The 24,072-nt window shown below is 37.4% G+C and overlaps 1 pseudogene; it reads right to left on the bottom strand.

Annotated features, from left to right (window-relative positions):
• Nucleotides 1–1,209, bottom strand: part of LOC129082155 (ATP synthase subunit g, mitochondrial-like) — a 56,586-nt pseudogene extending 55,377 nt beyond the window's left edge.
• Between the last annotated feature and the right edge of the window lie 22,863 nt (nucleotides 1,210–24,072).

Raw genomic sequence — 24,072 nt, forward strand, 5'->3', positions numbered from 1 at the left:
GGTTGGGTGCCCACGGGCACTAGCACAAGAGATACATTGAAACGGCCAGTTAGCTTCCCCTGAGAAGAATGGGGTCTGAATCATAAACAGGGACAGCTAAACTACAGCAGCTAAAACCAAGAAAATATGGACAAAACACAACCCGGAAAAGCTTAGGGGCACTCTCTGCCAGAGACAGGTGACTGGGGATGCAAAGAGACTTTTAAAGGGCCAACACAAAAATTTGGAGTGGCAGCTGCCCTCCCTGATTTTAGGGTGGAGGCGGCAGCAGAGTGCGCTGGTGGCTGGGAAAAGATTGGTGAGGAAAACTTTGTGAAGAGAACTGACACAGCAACCAGTGGAACCCCAGTGATAAGGCACCTCCCACTCTGCAGCTACCATCTCGCTCAGGCATAAGAGAATCAATTAACCTGCCTTTTGGTTGCGCTGCACAAAGCTTGTGTGTGTGAGCTGGGGGACTGAGTGCAGACTGGCTGGGAGAGCCTTGAAGAGAGACTGGAGATGGAGGCATTGGGGAAAGAACCGGAGGAGTAACCGGGGAGTCCCGACTCCTTCTCCTTTCCCTAGTCTCCACTGCACGGGAAGAAGCCACACCGCCAAAGAGCCAAAAGCCGGAAAGCACACACAGAAACCCCAAAACCACCCAGTGCAGGCATGCACACCGAGTGGCCGGTGAGGGTTGACGAGCCTGTGTGTGGCCCGTGTAGGCTGGGAAACGTTTGCACTGGCTGGGAAGGCCTCCCACAGATTGGCACCGATATGGCCTGCAAGAGACTGTACAGAGGGGCAAAGGCAGGTGTAAATTGAACCACCTGGCCTGAGATTGCGAAGCGTCTCACAGAATTAGTAGATCCTGAGCTGAAGGGGTCACAGAGCTGCCCAGAGTCCCTGGAGGAGAGATTGGAGACAGGATTAACCAGAGAGCCGTGAAGCTGTCTTCCTCCCATTTCCATAGTCTCCATTTGGCGAGGGCAAGCAACACAAGCAAAGAACCAAAAGCGGGGAAAACACACAATAGAAGACCCTAAACTGACCAGTGCCAGAGAGCTCGCTGGACTGGGGGACCAGACGAGTTTGCGAGGTGGCGAATAAGCCCCCGGGTCTGGGGCAAACACCTGTGAGCCCAGGCAGGAGCAGGATCTTGCCGCACCAGGAAGCACTCTCAAGGAGCCGGGAGAGAGTATAGAGCGATTCCAAAACAGAGTCCATCCCTGACTGAAGGGGTCACAAATCTGACCACAGCAGGAGTCAGAAACAGACAGTACACCCCTGGAAGGCTCAAAGAAACAACCCAAGGTCATATAGGGTCAACAACTGACATCATCAGAGGCAGGCCCAGAAAGAAAAGTAAAGGGAGAAATACATACATACATACATACATACATACATAAATAAATAAATAAAAAAGACCTGCCTACTACCACAGAAGTTTTATCCACAAAGTCAGGAAATCTAGACAGCCAAATTGAAGCAGAAGCAAAAATAAATAAAAAAATAAGTAAATTACTGAACAGACTCTTACAAAACTGAGGAAAAAAAAGACGTTCCCCTCAAATGAGTGGAAAAGGGGACTCCCCACAGAGAGAGCTAAATGACATAGGGGCAAGAGAACTATCAGATACTGAATGCAAAACAATGGTTCTAAGGAAGCTCAATAATCTCAGCCAGCTCAAAGATAACTATGAAAAACTGCAGAAAAATAATCAGGATCTTACAACAAACTATATTAACCTGGAAAAGGACATAGAAACTATCAAGAAGACACAAGAAGATATGAAGAATACTATTTCCAAATTGAAGAACACAGTAGAAGGAATGCAAAGCAGGCTGGATGAAGGTGAGGATCAAATCCGTGAGATGGAGGATAAGGTAGAAAAAAGCTCCCAGAAAGAACAAGAAATGGAAAAAAGACTCAAAAAGAATGAGGAGGCATTGAGGGAAATGCAGAACAACTGAAATGCAATAATGTGTGTATAATAGGGATCCCAGAAGGAGGAGAAGCTGAGCAAGTAATAGAGAACTTCCTCAAAAAATTAATGATGGCAAATTTCCCTAATTTGAGGAGAGAAAGGCTCTTGTGGATCCAGGAGGCACAGAGGACCCCACTCAAGAGGGACTCAAGGAGGTCCACTCAAAGACACATCATCATTAAAATGGCAACTATTGGACAAAGAGAGAATCCTCAAGACAGTAAGGGAGAAGGAGAAAGTAACATACAAGGGGGCCCCATATGCCTAGGAACTGAATTCTCAAGAGAAACACTACAAGCCAGAAGGGAATGGCAACAGATATTCCAAGTCATGAAAAGCAAGGGTTTACATTCAAGGTTGCTCTACCCAGCAAGGCTCTCAATTAAAATAGAAGGGGAAATACAGAGTTTCCCAGACAAGAGAAGGCTAAAAGAATACCTCTCTACGAAACCAGCACTCCAAGATATACTAAAGGGACTGGTTTAAGCACATGAAGGAAAAGAATGAGACAGAGAGGAACACAGGTACAAAGAGAAAAGATGAGTAAGTTTCTATCAGTAATATCTCTCAATGCAAATAGACTAAATGTCCCAATCAAAAGACACAGGGCAGCTGAATCAATAAGAAAACATGACCCACACATATGCTGCCTAAAAGAGACCCACCTCAGGGCAAAAGACCTACACAGATTGAAAGTAAATGGATGGAAAAAAATATTTCAAGCAAATGGGCAAGAGAAAAAGGCCGGGGTTGCCATACTTGTATCAGACATACTAGATTTCAAAACAAAGGCCATAAAAAGATATCCAGAGGGGCACTTTATAATACTTTAAGGAAGAATCTATCATGAAGACATCAACATTGTAAACTTATATATTCCCAATATAGAAGTCCCCAAATTTATATGGAAATTGTTGGACGACTTCAAAAAAGATATAGACAGCAACACACTGAGAGTAGGGGATTTCAACACCTAACTGTCAAAAATGGACAGATGTTCCAAACAAAACATTAATAAACATATTGTGGCGCTGAATGACACACTGAATCAAAGAGACTTAACTGACATATATAGAACTTTACATTCCAAAGAAGAAAAATACACATTATTTTCAAATGCTCATGGCAGTTTTTCAAAGATAGATCACAAGATAGGACACAGAGCACACCTCAGCAAATTCAGTAAAATTGAAATAATACAAAACTTTTTCTCAGACCACAATGCTTGAAACTGGAAATTAAACTCAAAGATTAACTTCAAAAACTTGCCAACTAATGGAGACTGAACAGTAGGCTATTAAACAATGAATGGGTCAAAAATGAGATAAGAGAAATAATCAAAAATTTTCTAGAATCAAATGAAAATGAACAGACAACAGTCCAAAACCTATGGGACACAGGAAAGGGAGTCCTCAGAGGGAAGTTTATAGCAATAGAGGCTTACCTAAAAAAAGATAGAAACATTTCAAATAAAAGACCTAACACTACAACTTCAAGATTGGAGAAACAACAACAAATAAATCCCACAGCAAGTAGAAGGAAAGAGATAGTCAAGATTAAAACGGAACTTAATGACATAGAGACAAAAAGAACAATTCAGAGGATCAACCAATCCAGAAGCTGGTTCTTTGAAAAGATAAATAAAATTGACAAGACTTTAAGCAGACTCATCAAGAAAAAAAGGGAGAGGACCCAAATTAATAATATCAGAATTGAAATAGGAGAAATGACAACTGATACCACAGAAATACAAATGATCATCAGAAACAATTATGATCAATTATATGCCAAGACTTTTGAAAATCTTGATGAAATGGACAAACTTTTAGAAAAGTATAATATTCCAACACTGAAGGAGGAAGAAACAGAAAGCTTGAACAGATCTTTAACAGCTGGGGAAATTGAAGCAGTCATCAAGAAACTCCCAGCACACAAAAGCCCAGGGCCGGATGGTTTCCCAGGAGAATTTTACAAAACATTTAAGGAAGAGCTAACCCCTGTCCTTCTCAGACTATTCCAAAAAATCCAAGAGGAGGGAGGACTCCCAGACTCTTTCCATGAGGCCAGCATCACCCTGATCCCAAAGCAGATGAAGACCCTACAAGAAAAGAAAACTACAGGCAAATTTCGCTGATGAACATAGATTCTAAAATCCTCAACAAAATATTGGCAAACCGCATCCAGCAATACATTCAAAAGATTATCCACCACGATCAAGTGCGATTCATCCCAGGGATGCAGGGATGGTTCAATATACGCAAATCGGTAAATGTGGTATATCACATAAATAAAAAAAAAGACAAAAACCACATGATCATCTCAATAGATGCAGAAAAAGCATTCGATAATGTACAGCACCCATTTATGATCAAAACACTCAGCAAAATGGGAATGAATGGGGCATTCCTCAACATAATAAAGGCCATATATGAAAAACCTACAGCGAACATCATAGTCAATGGGCAGAAACTGAAAGCTTTCCCACTAAGATCGGGAACACGCCAAGGGTGTCCGCTCTCACCGCTTCTTTTCAACATCGTATTGGAAGTCCTAGCCACAGCGGTCAGACAAGAGAAAGAGATAAAACACATCCAAATAGGAAAGGAGGAATTAAAGCTATCATTGTTTGCAGATAACATGATAGTGTACATAGAGAACCCTGTAGACTCTACCAAAAAACTCCTCAACCTTATAAGTGAATTTGGCAAAACAGCAGTATACAAAGTCAACGTTCAAAAATCAAAGGCATTTTTGTACACCAGCAATGCAATACAAGAAGAAGAAATCAGAGAAAAAATACCATTCGATATAGCAAGAAGAAAAATAAAGTACCTAGGCATAAATTTAACCAAAGATGTAAAAGACATGTATGCAGAAAACTATACAACATTGAAAAAAGAAATTAAGGAAGACACAAATAAATGGAAGCATGTGCCGTTCTCATGGATTGGAAGAATTAATATCAACAGAATGTCCATACTACCCAAAGAAATTTATAGATTCAACACAATCCCTATTAAGATACCAATGACGTATTTCACAGAAATAGAACAGACATTTCAAAAATTTATATGGAATCATAAACGACCCCGAATAGCCTCAGCAATTTTGAGAAAGAGACACAAAGTAGGAGGGATCACAATACCAGACATCAAACTCTACTACAAAGCCACTACACTCAAAACAATTTGGTACTGGCACAAGAACAGACCCCCAGACCAGTGGAAGAGAATAGGAAGCCCATAAATAAGCCCAGGTCTCTATGGACATCTAATATTTGACAAAGGGGGAAGAAGCATAAAATGGAGCCCTAAGAGCCTCTTCATCAAATGGTGTTGGGAGAGCTGGACGGCTACATGCAAAAAATTGAAAGTAGATAATCAGCTGACACCATACACAAAAATAAACTCAAGATGGATAAAAGACTTAAATATAAGTTGCAACACCATAAGAGTCCTAGAGAAGAAGATTGGAAGGAAACTCTCAGATATCCCATGCAGCAATTTTTTCACCGATATGTCTCCTAAAACAAGGGACATAAAGGAAAGAATAAACACGTGGGACCTCATCAAAAGAAGAAGCTTCTGTACGGCAAAAGAAAACATCAGCAAAATGAAAAGGGAGCCAACCATATGGGAAAATATATTCGTTAATGATACATCAGATAGAGGTTTCATCTCCAAGATATATAAAGAACTCACTCGATTCCACTCCAGGAAGACAAATGATCCAATCAAAAAATGTGCAAAGGATCTGGGCAGATGCTTTTCCAAGGAGGAGATACAGAGGGCCCAGAGGCATTTGAAAGGATGCTCAGCATCACTAGCTATCAGAGAAATGCAGATCAAGACCACCATGAGGTACCACCTCACAGCGATCAGAATGGCCATCATAAACAGATCAACAAACAGCAGGTGCTGGCGAGGCTGTGGAGAAAAGGGAACACTAGTACACTGTTGGTGGGAATGCAGACTCGTGCAGCCACTGTGGAAATCAGTGTGGAATTTCCTCAAAATGCTGAAAGTGGAACTGCCTTTTGATCCAGTGCTTCCCCTGCTGGGACTATACCCTAAGAACACCAAAATGCCAATACAAAAGAACCTATGCACCCCAATGTTCATAGCAGCACAATTTACCATAGCCAAGTGTTGGAAGCAACCTAAGTGTCCATCAGTAGATGATTCGATCAAAAAACTATGTTACATATACACAATGGAATACTACGCAGCAGAAAGGAAAAAATAACTACTAAACTTCGCCACAGCATGAGTGGAACTGGAGAGCATTATGCTAAGCGAAATAAGCAAGGGGGCGAAAGATAAATACCCTATGATCTCACCTATAAGCGGAACCTAACCAACAATACAAAGATGCAAGGAAAATATGACCAGGAACACTGAAAGGAAAAGAAATCAACAGAGACAAGAGGAAAGGAGGGAGTGGGGGCAGGGAAAGGAAAGGGAAGGGAAGGGGAAAGTCAAGGAATATATAGCAAGAACTCATGGACAACACCAAAGGGGAAGAGCTGAGGGAGGGAAGGAGGGAAGGGGCAAGGGAAAGTAGTGGGGGGTAGGCAGAGACAAATATATTTAAAAATAAAGAAAGAAAGAAAGAAAAAATAAAGAAAAAAAATAATTAAGTTAAAAAAAAGAAAAAAAATTTGAGATATTATCCGAACTCTTCCACTATTTTGTGTATTTCTTAAGGTAGGTGTTTGCAAACTACTTTTTTTTAAGTCAAGTATAGTGAAAAGGGCATTTTTCATACCCACATATGCATATATTAATAAATAAATTGAAATTAAAAAAATCAATATATAGAATCTAAGGAGTTTTAGAAGTAAACTAAATAGGACTAATATTTTTCATGACCTGCAGTAAAATAGTCAACCCCAGATGCTATAAATTTTGACAATATGTCTATATTAAACATTTAACTTTATAGTTAACATCCATATAAAAAAAGTTAAAGGACAAGGAATAGAATAGAAAAGTATTTGCAACAAATCTAAAACATGGTTAATAGTTTTAGGGGTTTCTTTAGGGATAAAAAGTTCTAAAATCTTTTAATCAATAAATGGATAAAGAATACCAAAAAGTCATTTAAAGCTTTTTTAAAAAAAAATAATAGAAATAGGCAAGAAATGTACAGAAACAGGTTTAGTTTCAACAAATAGTAAAGGTACAATTAAAATAACATAATCATCACTATCAGATTAATGAGTATTAAAAATATTGGTAATATCAAGTATTGCCAACTCTAAAAGGAACTAGGTATTCATAGAAACTTTTTCTTCATCTTACAGCAGTCCCTTAGCATATTTTGCATTGCTGGTTTGGTGGAGGTGTGTTATTTTAGTATTTTGTCTGTGAAACTCGTTATTTCGCCTTCCATTTTAATTGAAAGCCTTGCTGGGTACAGCGGTCTTCGTTGCAGGAATTTATTTTTCATGACTTGGACTATTTCTTGCCATTCCCTTCTGGCTTGCAGTGTTTCTGTTGAGAAGTCATATGCTAGTTGTATCGGAGATCCCTTATATGTTACTACCTCTTTCTCGCTTGCTTTCTTTAGGATTCTCTGTTTGCCTTTGATATTTGCCATTTTAATGATGATGTGGCTCGGAGTGGACCTCACTGGTATCCTCTTGAACGGGACCCTCTGTGCTTCCTGGACTTGTGTGACTTTTTCTCTCCTCCATTTAGAGAAGTTTTCCATCATGACTTTTTCAAACAGGTTCTTTTTTTAAAATTAATTAATTTATTTTTTCAAATACATTTGTCTCTGCCTACCCCCCACCACTTTCCCTTGCTCACTATCTCCCTCCCTCCCTCCCTCAACTCTTCCCCTTTGGTTTGTCCATGAGTCCTTGCTATATGTTCCTTGAATTTCCCCTTCCCTTCTTTTTCCCCCACCCCCTCCCTCCTTCCCTCTTGTCTCTGTTGGTTTCTTTTCCTTTCAGTGTTGCTGGTTTTATTTTCCTTGCATCTTTGTATTGTTGGTTAGGTTCCAGGTTCTTTATCCCTTCCTCATCCTTTTCTCCCTCTTGTATCCCTAGTATATGGATATTATTATGTTTCAGGTTGCCTTGCATTTATCTAAATACCTCTTCATTCTTTTTTAGTCGTTTTTCATTTTCTTGCTCTTTCTGGGAGATTTTTTCTACCTTGTCCTGCAGCTTGCTGATTTTGTCCTCAGCTTCATCTAGCCTGCTTTTGATTTCTTCTACTATGTTTTTCCATTCAGAAATTCTTCATTTCCTCTTGTCTCTTATTGATATTTTCTATGTCCATTTTCATGCTGATATTGTTTACAGTAAGTTCCTCATAGTTTCTTTGTAGTTTTTGGTAATTCTTTCTGAGCTCAATAAGCTAATTGAGCTTCCCTCAGACCATTGTTTGGAACTCAGTATCTGACAGTTTACTTGCCTCTCTTTAATTTAGATATCTTTCTTGGGATTTCTCCTTTCCCTTTGAGTGGGGCACATTTCTTTATCTTCCCATTATTTGTGAGACTCTTCTCTTTAGCATCTGATTCTTAAGTTGATCTGTCTTGATCTCCTGACATTGTGGTGTGAACCTCTCTGTTTGGAGACCGCTGTTTTTACTTTCCAGATCTGCCTCTGATGATATCTGATGTTGACCCTGTCTGACCTTAGACAGTGTGTTCGAGACTTTTATGAATCTACTGTTTGTGACTTTCTCCAGCTGTTAATCTATTCACGCTGCACTCACCAGGATGCCTTAGGCAGCTCAGGACTGGACAGAGTCCCTCCTTGGGGCGAGGTTATTGGGTATGTCATGCTGCTGCCGTAAGGGGGAGGAGTCCGCACCGGGATTCTGCCAGCTACTCTCTCCATTCTCTCCCCAAAGGTTCCATCCCCAGTCTCTCTTCAAGTGTCACCAGACCTTTCTTTGCCCTCTTTAGCCAGGGATCTACTTTCTGTTGGTGCCAGTCTGCACTAAGCAGGCAGCTTAGACAGTAGAGGGTGGGGTGTAATCCCCCTTGTGGGCAGGGCTATTGAGTCCTTTGATGCTGGTACCGCTCAGGGGGAGTGGTCCCTGCCTGAGTAAGATGGCTGCTGCCGCATGTGAGTGAGTCATCACTGATATCCCACCTGCTACTCTCTCAGTTCTTTCCCCACAGTCTCCTTCCCTAGTCTCCTCAAGCGTCTCTAGCCCATTCTGCCCCTGCCTTTGCCAGAGATCAGGGTAAGTGGCTGCAAATAAAAATTTTTTGTTGGTCCTTTAGAAGGCTCTTTGCATCTCCAGCTGCCTGTCTCTGGCAGAGAGCAAGCCCACTGCTTTTCGCAACTGGTGTTTTCTGTGTACTTTTTGGGCTCCGATGCTGTGGGTTAGAGATCCCTGCTTTTGGTTTGGATCCCGCTCTTCTCAGTGGGATCCAAATGGCCATTTTAATATCCTTCTTGTGCTGCTGCCTGGGGGTGCCCCACCCACCTTCTCAGGTCTGTACCACACTCCTTACCAGTTAGATTGTGCTAAAACCGAATCTTATGTCGCTGAGGTTACAAGGCTCCTCTCTCACTCTTGTTCAGTTGTTTGTTCCAGGTGATTTTTTTTTCACAATTTAGTTGTAATTCCAGGTTAGTCCTGGGAGGAGGTCACTGTGACTTCCACTCATTCCTCCGCCATCTTGATTCCTCTGATTTTGTTTTGTAGTCTTCTCATCCATTCACACAACAAGCCTCTTTTCTTAGCACTTACTATGATTCATTCACCAAGTTGGTTTGTTGATATATGAAAACAAAACAAAACAAAGTCTTCCGTTAAGCAGTTATCTGTATCATGCTTCTCTCTCGTTTACTCATTAACAAAATGCTAATTATAAATATCCTCTTTGATAACAAATTCTTAGTCTTAGTTCCAAATGTTTTCTAACTTAAACATTTAAAAAATGTCATAATGTACCAAGTCAAAAAGTTTATTATTTTTTCTATCTAAGAAGTTTGTCGGAAATTGTTTAAGTTGTCTTTTTCCAGTCCATCTCCCCCTTCCCTTCCCCAGTCCCTGGATTTCTGATGCTCTTCCCCTTCCTCTCCTTACCTTGATTCACTGAAAATCTAGCAACATAGGAGGACACTGTGGTCATGGTAGAAAATATAATTGGTTTTGAAATATATCTATTTTTGTGAGAATACATATCATTTAATTATATTGTTTTCAGCTTTGACCACCTCTGTCTCTAATACATAAAGGGTAGTTAATACATTTTACTTGCTATTAAATAACAAATTTGTTCTCATTTAGAGGGGAAGCCTGATTACTGGTTCCTTTTTAACATAGTGCTGACTACCATATTACCTGTTATAGGTAACTATAATTTAATCCCATTAATATGACTCACAAAGGACTATAAATAATGGAGTCTAAATTTAGTGCAGTATCCTATATTATTTAAGAATAGAGCATGTGGTTAGCTTAAAAATTATAGTTTCTCAACAGATGCTATTGACCGCACTTAAGTAATATTTTATGTTTTTATAAATTATCTAACAATACATAGAATTAAGACACTAAACATCTTATAGTTTTGAGTGGGTTTGTTCCATAGTCATGTGCTATTTCTAAAGAAATGAATATTACTGAAATGATGAAATTTTATGGAGATCTAAACCAATTCATTTTAAATTTTATGAAAATAATCTTATTTCAACACATGTTGAGGTAGTAATATGAAGGTAGTGTATTGTGTTCAAAAAATTGGAGGTACTACACTAATCAGCATTCATGTAACACAATTATGGGCACTGCATTTATTCAACAGCTTAGAAACATTATTAGGGTATGAGAAATTATGGAAGAATCTGATGGTCAAAAATCTGAATATGTAGAAATTATGCCATTGGTTGCACAGCCCTCCACATTTTTTCACTTAAGAGCAAGAGGGGAGGGAGATAGTAGGGGAAAGAAGGAGAAGTTGCAAGCCAAGGAACAGGAATAGAAAACCCATAAACACAGACAATCAGGGGGATTGACTGTGGGAATGTGGGGAATGGGACAGGGGAGAACAATAGGGAAAAAAGCATGACAGTTGTAACTGAAAAACAATTAAAAAGAGACAACAAAAGAAAAAAGAGCTAGTCTTTCAAGGTTAAAATAAATGCCAAACATAATTTCTTACTTGGCCACAGATGGTGTAGCTGAAAGACTTCAGAGGTGTGAGTGTGCTGTCTTTTCTCTATTAAAAAAAAATAGGTTATCCCTTCATACTTGAATTGACCCATTGATAGCAGGAACAGTTATTTATTGGAATATTTGTTGTTTAGGGGATTCAAACAAAAATTGTTTATTGAAATTAAAAAGACTATAAAGTTCAAGTTTTTGAATAGTCAAAACTGCTCTGTTTCACCGATGGCTCAGCGGTTGTAAGATAATTATTCACAACACAAAACAACACAAGCTTTTTAAAACACTGTTCTCAGTGTATACATTTTTAAAACGGAAAGTGATTTTTGTGCTTTCTTTCCTACTGTGGCTTTGAACAACTGATTGCATTTCTGAAATTGACAACAAACTGAGCTTGCCTCAGTGAACACTTTATTAAAGACAAATACCATATGATCTCACCTATAAGTGGAACCTAACCAACAATACAAAGATGCAAGGAAAATAAGACCAGCAACACTAAAAGGAAAAGAAATCAACAGAGACAAGAGGGAAGGAGGGAGGGGGGTGGGGAAAGGGAGGGGAAGGGGAAAGTCAAGGAGCATTTAGCAAGGACTCATGGACAAAACCAAAGGGGAAGAGCTGAGGGAGGGAAGGTGGGAGGGGGCAAGGGAAAGAGGTGCGGGGGAGGCAGAGACAAATGTATTTGAAAAAATAAAGAAAAAAAGATTAAAAAAAAGAAGTGATAGGTAGGCTATTTCTTCTCTAAATCATATTATTTGGAAGCTGCACATATCACTTGTACTAAGATAGTCAATGCTGTAGATATGGCATATTAAAAAAATATCACATTCACTTTTTAATGGATTATGAACATATCAGCAAAGATAGAGGCTTCTGAAACACTACTCAACTTATCTATCAGTACTAAAACACCAAATATAAAGATAGAACTTATTTTGGGGGAGATATCTAGTCTGCTCCTGAGTTCTATTATTTTCTTTATCTCTAAAACTATGAAAAAAGGGGGAAGGAATAATTTACTAGCTCTTCCAAATGGCCAGTGGCAAAATTCTCTTAGATGAAGGACACAATAAATATCTCAATTCCATTAGAGGCTTAACATGGATGGGATTTTAAAGACTTCTGGTGGTTATACCATTTAGAAAAACACTGTTTCCTGTTTTGCATTAAAGGAGAAAAAATCTACTTCCATCATTTTCACTTATTAATCCTAAAGTCATTTGATGGTCTTGTATTTTCTCATATCAATACAAATGCATATATTTCTACATGCAGTTATTTTTTGAACAGTAGTTCCTAAGGCTATTTTTTACCTAGAAGTGGATTTCCTTCAACTTATTATAGTTGTGTGACTTTTTAATTTCTTCGAGTGATTCTTGTTCTGGGAGAGATTGCCAATGGCCAAGGAATAGAATTATTCTGCATGTGAAACACATTACCCAATATTGGAATAGAACCAAGTACAATTTAGTAGGTCCAAATAAACTAGTCTCTCTTTTAACATTTTTCATCCTTCAAAAATCTGTAACTGTCTGCAGATGACATAACAGTATAAATAGAAGACTCTATAAACTCGACCAAAAACTATTCAACCTAATAAGTGAATTTGGAAAAATGGCAAGATACAAAGAAATCAATGGGATTTTTGTATACCAACAATGAGATAATAGGAACAGAAATTAGGGAAAAAACTCCCATTTACTATAGCAAGAAGAAAAATGAAATACTTAGGAATAAACTTAACCAAGGAAGTAAAATACCTGTACTCAGAAAACTATATGGCCCTGAAGATATAAATTAAGGAAGACACAAATATGGAAGCATATATCATGTTCATGGATAGAAAGAATTAATATCATGAAAATGTCCATATTACTCAAAGCAATCTATAGATTCAACACAATCCCTATCAAAATACCAATGGCATATTTCATAGATATAGAACAAATATTTCAAAAATTTCTATGGAACTATAAATGACCCTGAATAGCCTCAGCAATCTTGAGAAAGAACAAAGTAGCGGGGATCACAATACCTGATATCAAACTATACTAGAATGCCACTGTAATCAAAATAGTCTGGTACTAGCATAAGAACAGACACATAGACCAATGGAACAGAACAGAGAGCCCAGAAATAAACCCATGTCAATATGGTCAGTTAATATTTGATAAAGGGTGCAGGAACAAAAAATGGAGTAAAAATAGCCTCTTCAATTAATATAATTGGTGTTGAGAGATCTGGACAAGTATGTGCAAAAAATGAAACTAGACCACCAACTCACATCATACACAGAAATAAACTCAAGATGGATAAAAGACATAAATATAACTCATGATACCATAAAAGTCCTAGAAGAGAATATACTAAGGAAAATTTTGAATACCCTAGGCTGCAATATTTTCACTGATACATTCCCTAATGCAAGGGATGTAAAGGAAAGAATAAACATTCGTTCACATCAAACTAAAAAAAAAACTTCTGCATGGTTAAAGAAAATCAACAAAATAGAAAGGGAACCAACCGTATGGGAAAATATATTTGCCAATTATACATCAGACAAAGGTTCGATCTTCAAAATATATGAAGAACTCATATGACTCAATGTGAGGAAGACAAACAATCCAATTAAAAAATGGGCAAAGGACCTGAACAGACACCTCTCCAAGGAGGACTATACAGCAGACATGTAGATGCATGAAAAAATGCTCAACATCATTAACCATCAGTGAAATGCAAATTAAAACCACAATGAGATATCACTTCACACCAGTCAGAATAGCCATCATAGAAAAATCAACAAAAAACAAGTTCAGGAAAGGATGTGGAGAAAAGGGAACCTTAGTACACTGTTAGTGGCAGTGCAGACTGGTGCAGCCACTGTGGAAAACAGTATGTAATATCCTCAAAAAACTAAGGATGGAACTGCCTTTCAATCCAGTGGTCCCACTACTGGGAATATACCTTAAGATACGTAAATTACCCATTGAAAATTACTCTGCACCCCAATGTTCATAGCAGTGTTATTTATGATAGCCACTAAAAAATTTACAATTTTTTTCCTAATTTCTGTTTCTATTATTTCATTGTTGGTGTACAAAAATCCCATTGATTTCTTTGTATCTTGCTATTTTTCCAAATTCACTTATTAGGTTGAATAGTTTTTTGGTAGAGTTTATAGAGTCTTCTATGTATACTGTTAAGTGCTGGAAACAGCCTAAGTGCCCATCAACAAAAGAGTGGATCAAAAAACTGTGGTACATTTACTCAATGGAATACTCTGCAGCAGAAATAAATAAGGAACTTCTACCCTTTGCAACAGCATGGATGGAACTGGAGAGTAACATGCTAAATGAAATAAGCCAGGCAGTGAAAGACAAATACCGTATTATCTCACCTATTAGTGGAACCCAATCAACAAAACAACCATGAGTGAAATAGAACCAGAGTCTTGTCAATAAAGAACAAACTGAAAGTGATCAGAGGGGTGGGGAGAGTGATAACAGGGGAAAGAAGGGTAATAGAGCAAGGAAAGGAGCATGCATAGAGGATGCATCGGCATGGGCAATGTGGGGGATTGACTGTGGGGAGAATGGCATGGGGGAGAAATGGGGGAAAAGACAGGACAACTGTAACTGAACAAGAATAAATTTAAAAAAAAAAAACAACAGTGTTCTCAAGAGCTACTACAAAACTACATGGCATACAATTCAAAAATCGTAAATGGCATTATATAAGAAAGATGTTTCTAGAAAAAGAAGCCTTCTGTCCACTGTATCCATCAACATATTCTTTCATATACAGAAACATATTCTATGTAAAAAATGCCAGTGCACTGTATTACTTGACTTGTAATCAGTATGTTACTGAAGTCTAGAAGGAAAATATGTCTGTTTTACCTGTTTTCCTTAGTTGGATTCTCATTCTCTGAAAGCTATAGTGCTGTGTCTGAACACTATTAATTTTAATTCATGCGAAGTGAAATTTTGGAACACTTGTCAGCAGAAAATACAGTTCTTAAATACAATTGTTACTGAACAAAAGGACCCATGGGTGGGGGATGCTCAGATGCTATTACCAAAAGAATGACACCCGCCTCCCCTGGGGTCTCTAGGTTGTAAGTCCTTTGCTTGCCACCCTTGGAATTATGGCTCTGAATGGCAGAGTTTGATGAAAAGGAAAGGAATTATTTATTCAAAAGTTATGCAGGTTTGATTAATGGCTAAATGTCACCCTTAAACCTTCAAAACAATCACCAGCACCTATACCGTCCTGCCTTCCCCTCCTTTGCCCAGTTAGGCCAGTCAGGCCAGTGAGGGGTATCGTCCTTCAGAAGAAAAACAACAGGTCTGGGGCTCGGCTAGGCAGGCCTCTTGCGGATCTCTGCACCATCTGCTGCTTCACAGCAATCCCCAACTCTTAATCCATAACCATGTGGCATCTTCTCCTGGCCCACTAGCAAGAGTCCTTTCTCCCCTCTTTCTTCCCATGTGGTCTTCACACTGTTCCCCAGAGTCTGTGTCTCTTTGTCTCTTCTGCAGGCCCCTGTCTCCCCTCTTTCTCTCCCAGTTACATTCTCTATTAAGTCTATTTTAGCCTTCCTGATTAGCTTTTGTGATAGGCAAAATAACCCATTTTGCAAATGAGGAATGAACCTATCCTGTTATTGACATGTAAAATGACTCTCAATGGCCTGGCTCAAGGTTTCCATCCCCCATGGCAACCTGCCCTGGGGTGGGAAAAATATATTTTTCTTGGAAACACTGATCTCTGGACTCCATTACAAATATCCTTTGTGGGGGCCCTGGCTGTGCCCCGTTACACAATCTCTTCTTATTATTTAATAAATTATGTTGACCTAACAAATGATAAAAAAATTTCACACTTCAAAAGCCATGTTTCTTTTCAGTTTTACATAAATAATTAGACTCAGTCATAAACACAGTGTATAGCATATTTATATTATATCAGGTAGAATGAAATTTTCCAAAGCATTGCCTTCAATCAAGATCAAGCTCACATAATCTCAGGCATAGAAAGAGAATCCATAATACTTTTCAGTAAATTATTTTAAGCTTCTCTATCCTCAAAATTTCTTCTTATGTTTTAGGGGACTTTTTTCCATATGCCATTTTCTCTTTGGATGAGGTATCCAGAATAGCTTAGAAATAAATCTGTAGAAAATCTTTTTTCAGATGTTTGAAAGAAAAATGTAGGGGGCCACTTTGCATTATATTGGAAACTGTGGCCCCTCACAAGCTGGGGCCTGAGAAAGGATCTGTAAGTCTTGGCTGGAATACCAGTAATGCTGGAGGCAGGCAAGACCTGATAATGACTCCAAAGGCCCCCAAGGGAAATCTGACTTAGAAGTAAATTACACTCCTTGAAGAGCTTGAAGTTTCTCCCTCAAGCTCTGTTTATCTTATACTAGATAACCAGCTCAATGCTGGGAAATAAATTTACAAAGCTTCTGAACTCTGACTCAGAACCCACCTGGAGCCATAATATTTGCTCAACCCAGACCACAAGTAGTTCAGGTGTGCTCCTCCCATTGTCACCTTTAAACAATATCTATTCTTTGTAATCTTAAACCACTGATGTAATTTGATTACCTATACATTCCTGCTGCCTATCCCTATCCTGCCATTCTCTCAATAAAAGCCATTGAGCACAGGGGCTCTGGGCATTACTCACTAGAGAGAAACGCCTTTCCCTTCTCTAAACAGACAGTTGGTGCCTGGAAGGACTTGTTATTTCATTTGTGGTGAATCAGAGAACTCCTTGGGATGGAGTCCGTCACAAAAAGTACAGATACCTAGTAAAAATCCATTCTCTTTGTAGCTGAATGATACCCTCATTCTATTTGAGTTTATGATTTATATTCAGTGTGGACATTTAGCTTCATTAAAGCATCATTAATTCAGCTGATTCCAAGGGTTTGCTCCCTTCACAGTACAAATAGCTGTATTTTGTTTGCTGGCTGTTGTAATTCCAATCAACCCTATTAAAATATGTGTTATAGTTTTCAAAGAGATCCAGGAGTCAATGTGGTTGGATAAGCACACACTCTCTCTTTCACTTGAAGAAACATTTGCAGTACTAGTAGTTTCAGTTGTACAATTTCCTTATAAAGGACATCCCATACAATTGCTGCAGTGAAAGACTGTTAAAATGCATACATTTATTTGGTAATAAAATTATGAATGCCAAGAAGCCCTCACCCCTGTTTTTAGTTATCATACAGGGTGAGTGAAGTCACTTTTCACCCACTGATGTTCTCAAAACTTCTCCAAAGATAGATACTCATGCTAATTTCCATGGTCAGCTTACAATTACTATTTGTGTCATCAGCGTAACTAAGAGAGACACACTCTTCAAAAAAAGACATTTTCTTGCCAAACCAAACCAATACCAGCCTTCTGTTTTACACCTCTCCAATACTGGTGTTTTGGGAGAAGAGTTACAGTGGTTATCAATCATTAGCAGCAGGCATCATATCATATGAATTCTGATAGCTAAAACTGCCTTATCAATGACAGCACTATGAACATTGTGCTGTTTTCCAAAATGTTTGTATTTTATACATTTCTTCATCTCTATTCCAAGTTTAAAATGCTACAGTAACCTATAGTTTTTGCTACAAGCTTTGTTATGTTACTAAGCTATTTCCTGTGTTTCTATTAATTGCTATATAGATTGTCAACCATAAATTAATTGCTCCACAGGTAAAGGAGTAGTAATACATTGCTTACTCATGCAAGATTTTCAAGACTACATAATTACTTTTCATAACATTAAAGAAGGAATCTGTGTTCTTTTACCAACTTTCCTGTTATGTTTTTTTTTTGTTGACTTATTTTATTTTTAAAATTTATTTGCTGTTCAATTACACTTGTTCCCATTTTTCCCCTATTGCTCTCCCCAGCCTTGCTCACCTACTCTCTCCCACATTCAATCCTCCCACCCATTGTCCTTGTCCATGCATCCTTTACACATGTTCCATGACTTGATCCTTTCCCTTCTATCCCCCACTATCCTCCTCCCTTCTCCCCTTTGGTCACTGTCTGTTTGTTCTTTATTTTCATATCTCTGGCTCTATTTTGCTCATTTGTTGGTTTTGTTGATTAGGTTACACTTATAGGAGAGATCATATGGTATTTGTCTTTCATTAACTGACTTATTTCACTTAGCATGATATGCTCCAATTTCATCCACACTGTTGGGAAGGATAGGAGCTCCTTCTTTCTTTATGTTGCATGGTATCCCATTGTGTAAATGTACCACATTTTTTTGATCCACTCATTTACTTATGAACACTTAGGCTTCTTCCATCATTTGGCTTATGCAAATAATGCTGCTATGAACATTGGAGTGCATAGGTGTTTTTGAATGAATGTTTCTGGATTCTTAGGGTATATTCCCAGTGCTAGAATTACCAGGTCAAAAGGCAGTTCCATTTTTAGTTTTTTGATTGCATACTGTTTTCACAGTGGCTGCACCAGTCTGCATTCTCAGCAACAGTATACTGGAGTTGCCTTTTCTACACATCCTCTCCTGAACTTGTTTTTTTATTGACTTGTTTATGATGGACATTCTGAGTGATGTGAATTGGTACTAATTGTGGCTTTAATTAGCAACTTTCTGATGGCTAGTGATGATGAGAATCCTTTCATATGTCTCTGGGCCCTGTTTATGTCCTCCTTGGAGAAGTGTCTATTCAGGTCTTTTGCTCATTTTTTAATTGGATTATTTGTGTTCCTGAAGTGAAGTCATGTGAGTTCTTTATATATTTTGGAGATCAAACCCCTGTCTGAGGTATCATTGGCAAATATATGTTCTCATGTGGTTGGTTCCCTTTTCATTTTGCTGATGTTTTCTTTAGCCATGCAGAAGCTTCTTATTTTGATGCACTCCTATTTGCTTATCATTTCTTTTATGTCCCTTGCTCTAGTGGACATATCAGTGAAAATATTACTGCATGGGATATCTGAGAATGTCTGGCTATGGTCTCCTCTTGGACTTTTTTGGTGTTGTGACTTATATTTAAGTCTTTTATACATCTTGATTTGTGTGTGTGTGTGTGTGTGTGTGTGTGTGTGTGTGTAGTGTAGTGTAAATTGGTGGTCTAGTTTCATTTTTTGCATGTACTTGTCCAGATCTCTCAACAGCATTTATTGAAGAGGCTATTTATACTCCATTTTATGCTCCTGACTCCTTTGATGAATATTAATTGACTCTAGAGGCATGGGTTTATTTCTGGGATCTCTATTTGTTCCACTGATACCGATGTCTGTTCTTATACTAGTACCAGACTGTTTTCATTACTGTTGTCTTGTAACATAGTTTGATACCAGGTATTGGGATCCCTCCTACCTTTTTCTTTGTTCTCAAAATTGTTGAGACTATTCAGTGTCTTTTAGGGTACCATATGAAATTTTGAAATATTTGTTCTATGGCTGTGAAATATGTCATTGGTATTTTAATAAAGACTGCATTGACTCTATAAATTGCTTTGGGTAGTATGGACATTTTGATGACGTTAATTCTTCCAATCCATGAACATGGAATATGCTTCCATTTATTTGTGTCTTTCTTAATTTCTCTTTTCAGTGTACTATAGTTTTCTGAATATAGGTCTTTCACTTTCTTGGTTAAGTTTATTACTATGTACTTTATTTTTCTTGTTGCTATAGTAAGTGGATTTTTTTTTGCTAATTTCTGTTTATTTTATTTTATTGTTAGTATACTAAAATGCCTTCAATTTCTGAATATTGACTTTCCATCCCGCTGTTTTGCCAATGTCACTTATTATGTCAAGAAGCTTTTTGGTGGTATCTGTAGGGTTTTTTATGTACACTATCATGTCATCTGCAAACAATGACAGTTTTACTTCCTTCTTTCCTATTTGGATGCTTTTTTCTTTTCTTTTCTTGTCTGATCACTCTGGCTAGAACTTCCAATGCTATGTTGAGTAAAAGTGGTTAAAGCAGACACCCTTGTCATCTTCTTGATCTTAGTGGGAAAGCTTTTAGTTTTTGCCCAATTGATTATAATGTTGGTTTTAGATTTCTTGTATATGGCCTTTATTATGTTGATTTATGCTCCCTCTGCTCACATTTTGCTGGGTATTTATCTCATAAATGGGTGCTGGACTTTATCACATGATTTTTCATCATATATTGCTATGATCATGTTATTTTTGTCTTTCCTTTTGTTTATCTCCTTTTTTAATCCAAAATTTGAAAGGCAGCATTGATATAGTAGAAGAAAAATCTTACCCATAAAATTCAAGGCTTATATTTCTGTATTGACTTCTTTGGGCAAACTATGTTCTTTGTCTAGAATGAGATACATTTATTTTTGAAAAGTAGAAACACTTCTCTTCTGCTGTTTCTATTTTTTGCAGTCTCAGAAGTGTCTGTGGGGCATAACATTTAAAATTCTGTTTTTTATCCACTGCTTGCTGGGCTCCATGGTCTCTGAATCAGAAATCTTGGGAAGCTTCATCAGAAAGCTTTTGTAATAAAAGCAGTTGTGTATTTTCTTCCATTTGGTGGAGCTGAACCTCCAACTCCATCTTAAACCTCAGAAAAGAAGCAGACCAATGCAGCCTTAGTCTGATATGGCATACTTCAGGTTTTCTTGGTCATATGGTGGGGGCTTTATAATTCATACAGTATCTGTTTGACTTGAAGTATATAAATACTGGCTGAAGCATATGATTGGTACCTCATGTGATTCTCATCAGATGCATGCTTATTGACAAAACTTTAGTAAGGATAGGCAGCTGGATCAATGTTCAACTAATATTTTTAAAAAATAATCTTTCTAGATATCAACATGTTAGACAAAGATTACTGGCTTCTGTTATAATGTTTTTCATTAATTCTTTAAACAAATATATTGTGAAAGTGTGTTTCAGAAAAGACACTAGTGTGTCTTTTTCTAACTTTGAAGTGTTAATGCCAAACTCATAAGGGCTAGAGTATCACATTTTCCCCTACAAATTATGTTTTGTGTCTGGGTTTAGGAATAACGCTGTGATGGTGGTAACCTTAAATTCATCTGTTTATTCCATAGACTCAATTCTCATCTTCTCACCAAATGATTTTGAGAAGACTCTAAATTTATTGATTTCTTGAATATTATTACTTTCGATTACAGAGAACATAATTGTGGCTTTACCTCTATTGAAGTAGTAGAATTTTATTATAAACTAATAAATGTAACATATCATCTTAGGTTGAAGTAAAGAAATAATGTAACAAAATGATGGAAAACATAAGATTAAAGGTGTTTAGGGAATCAAGAAAATCTAGAGTAATTTGAAAATATATTTCAGTTTTAATATCATAATAGAAGTGATAGAAGAATGAAAAGAAGAGGTTTAGTTAGAAGAAAGGTAAAGTATAGATGACTTTATTTTTGTGAAAGAAATAAATGAGATATTAAAGGCCAAGTAGAATGTAATAAATGGAAAATAAAATTACTCCCAATTTAAGTTCTTTGAAAATGATATTATTAAAATAGGGGGTATACAAGTTTTAACTAGAGAGAAAAGAGTAACTAGAACCCAATGAAATCTAACAGAAAAAACAATATGAAAGTGCTCAGAAAACAACCAGATGCAATTTTCCTGTAGGGGTCAAAATTCAGGAGATTATTGAAAGACGAAGAAAAATAATTTAGAGGTAAAAGAGCAATTGGGGAACAAAAGTTAATCATCAAAGACAGCTGTACTAAGCAATTACAGAGGATATGGATAGATTTCATGTGAAGAAATTATAAATAAAACTATAAAATATTATAAAGTAATTGTTAGGTAAGTTCAAGCATTCCTAATAATTTACAATTATTTCTATTTATTTTTATTATCCTTAATAAATTGCATTTCAAATGGAAATTTAGTTATAACTTGTGCCTTAAAAAACAAGTCTGGGAAATTTAATGAACTAGGACTCAAAATAAATGTACATAAAAAATGAGACATTTTAAAGAAGAGTGAGAAAGGACAATGACAAACCGAATTCTGACCTGGGTTAGATGTTAGTCTAATGTGAGAATATCTCTTGAGTATTATTATCCAACTCTAGAAGGGGAAGGTGAACATGATTTGTCTGAAGAGTAGATACTTGTGACAAGCCCAACTTTAATTGATTGCATTTCCCTTACTATGTAAAGCTCCACAAGATGAAAACCAGAAGAATATGTTAGCAAAACAAATGTCTGAGTCAGAAATCAAGTGGAAAACAAAAAGAAAGAAAACATCTAAATCTAGTAAAATGGGCCAACCCTACATATGCCAGAAATGAAACTTAAGCAACTGGTTAAACTGTTACTGAAAAGCATGGGAAAACAACAGAGGGGAGTAAAAAATTAAAAGTGTATCCACATTTAAAAGGGAAAAAAGGGACATAGCAGATACACATGCTACTTGTGTCTTGGAAAATTAAAAGACAAAGAAAAGCATTGACTCAAGGAACACACATGAGAGTGTTATTAGTCAATATTAGATCTTTAGGGAGAGAAACTTCAAAAGTGTCAACATCAGCTTCACTTCACAAATTTTCAGAGGGTGGTACTCCAACAGAAATAAAAGTTGAGGTAAGCATGACCCTTTCTTTAAGGGAAAATATTCACAAGTTTAAGTATGCACTTAGCAGGAGAGAGTAGGAGTAACTAATGTGACATAAGACTGATAATATTGGTTCTGAAAGATAATGAAGGCTATGTTATTAGGCTGAATCCACCATCAGTGTAGCATTGGGATTCCAGAGGTGTGGGACCAAAAAAAAAAAAAGGAAATTAATAAGTCTATGGTACATTTACACAATGGAATACTACACAGCAGAAAGAAAGAAAGAGCTACTACCCTTTGTGACAGCATGGATGGAACTAGAGAGCATTATGCTAAGCGAAATAAGCCAGGGAGCAAAAGACAAATACCATATGATCTCACCTATAAGTGAAACCTAACCACCAAAACAAAAAAGCAAGGAAAATATAACCAGCGACATTGAAAGAAAAAAGAAACCAACAAAGTTAAGAAGGAAGGGGGGGCGGGGAAAGGGGAAAAAGGGTCAAGTCAAAGAATGTGTATAAAGGACCCATAAAGAAAGCTAAATTGGGGAAGGATTGAGGGAGGGAGGTGGGGGAAGGGGGCAGGGGAAAGTGGTGGCAGGAAGTTGGAGAAAAATGTATTTGAACAAAAAATAAAAATTTAAAAAATAAAATAAAATAATTATTAAAATTAACAAAATAAGTCAAACCCTATTAAAAGGAATGTTCATTGGAATTGTCACCAATTCAAATGTATAATCTTTGCCAGAAGTCACAAATGTCTTGAATAACATTCTCTGAAAGAATAAAGAATGTAACTAGATAGATGTTCTTCCCCAGAAAAAAAGTTAATGCATAGCTGCAAAATTAATCTCTGTGGGAGATTTCTCTTCATTGGTTTCACTGAACTTCACTGGTTATGAACTCTATTAAACTGACATCCTAGCATCCTGACTTCCTGACATCTGGGGAATCTGAAACCAAAATTACTAGTTTTTTGGTTATTGCTCTATTACTTTAAATACCACAGTTTCAGCTATGGTAAGTCAACGTTTTTCATAAACAGTAATAATTTATAGAGTTGGCAATACAAATTCTGAGGTCTTGAGGGGCCCACATTCATTCCATTTAGAAAATTCCAAAGCCCCATCTGTTCTTTACTTCCTTGTAAACTAAGTATACTTGCAAAAACCCCACTTTCTACCCCACTACCTCATGCCCTAAATGTAAAGAGGCCTACACCAGCAAAGAAAGCAAATTTACATAAGCCACATCCTGCAATATTTGCTTTATGAGTAAAAGGGACTCTATTTTTATTTCTGTTTTTTCACTCCTTGTCTATCTCTTAACTGAATTTAAAACTTGGGCATGAAGATAGCTGTTCCGTTTATGAACCC

The sequence above is a fragment of the Pteronotus mesoamericanus genome, unplaced genomic scaffold (genome assembly GCF_021234165.1).
Source record: "Pteronotus mesoamericanus isolate MK-2021 breed Mesoamerican mustached bat unplaced genomic scaffold, CSHL_Meso_final scaffold_12, whole genome shotgun sequence".
Lineage (NCBI taxonomy): Eukaryota > Metazoa > Chordata > Mammalia > Chiroptera > Mormoopidae > Pteronotus > Pteronotus mesoamericanus.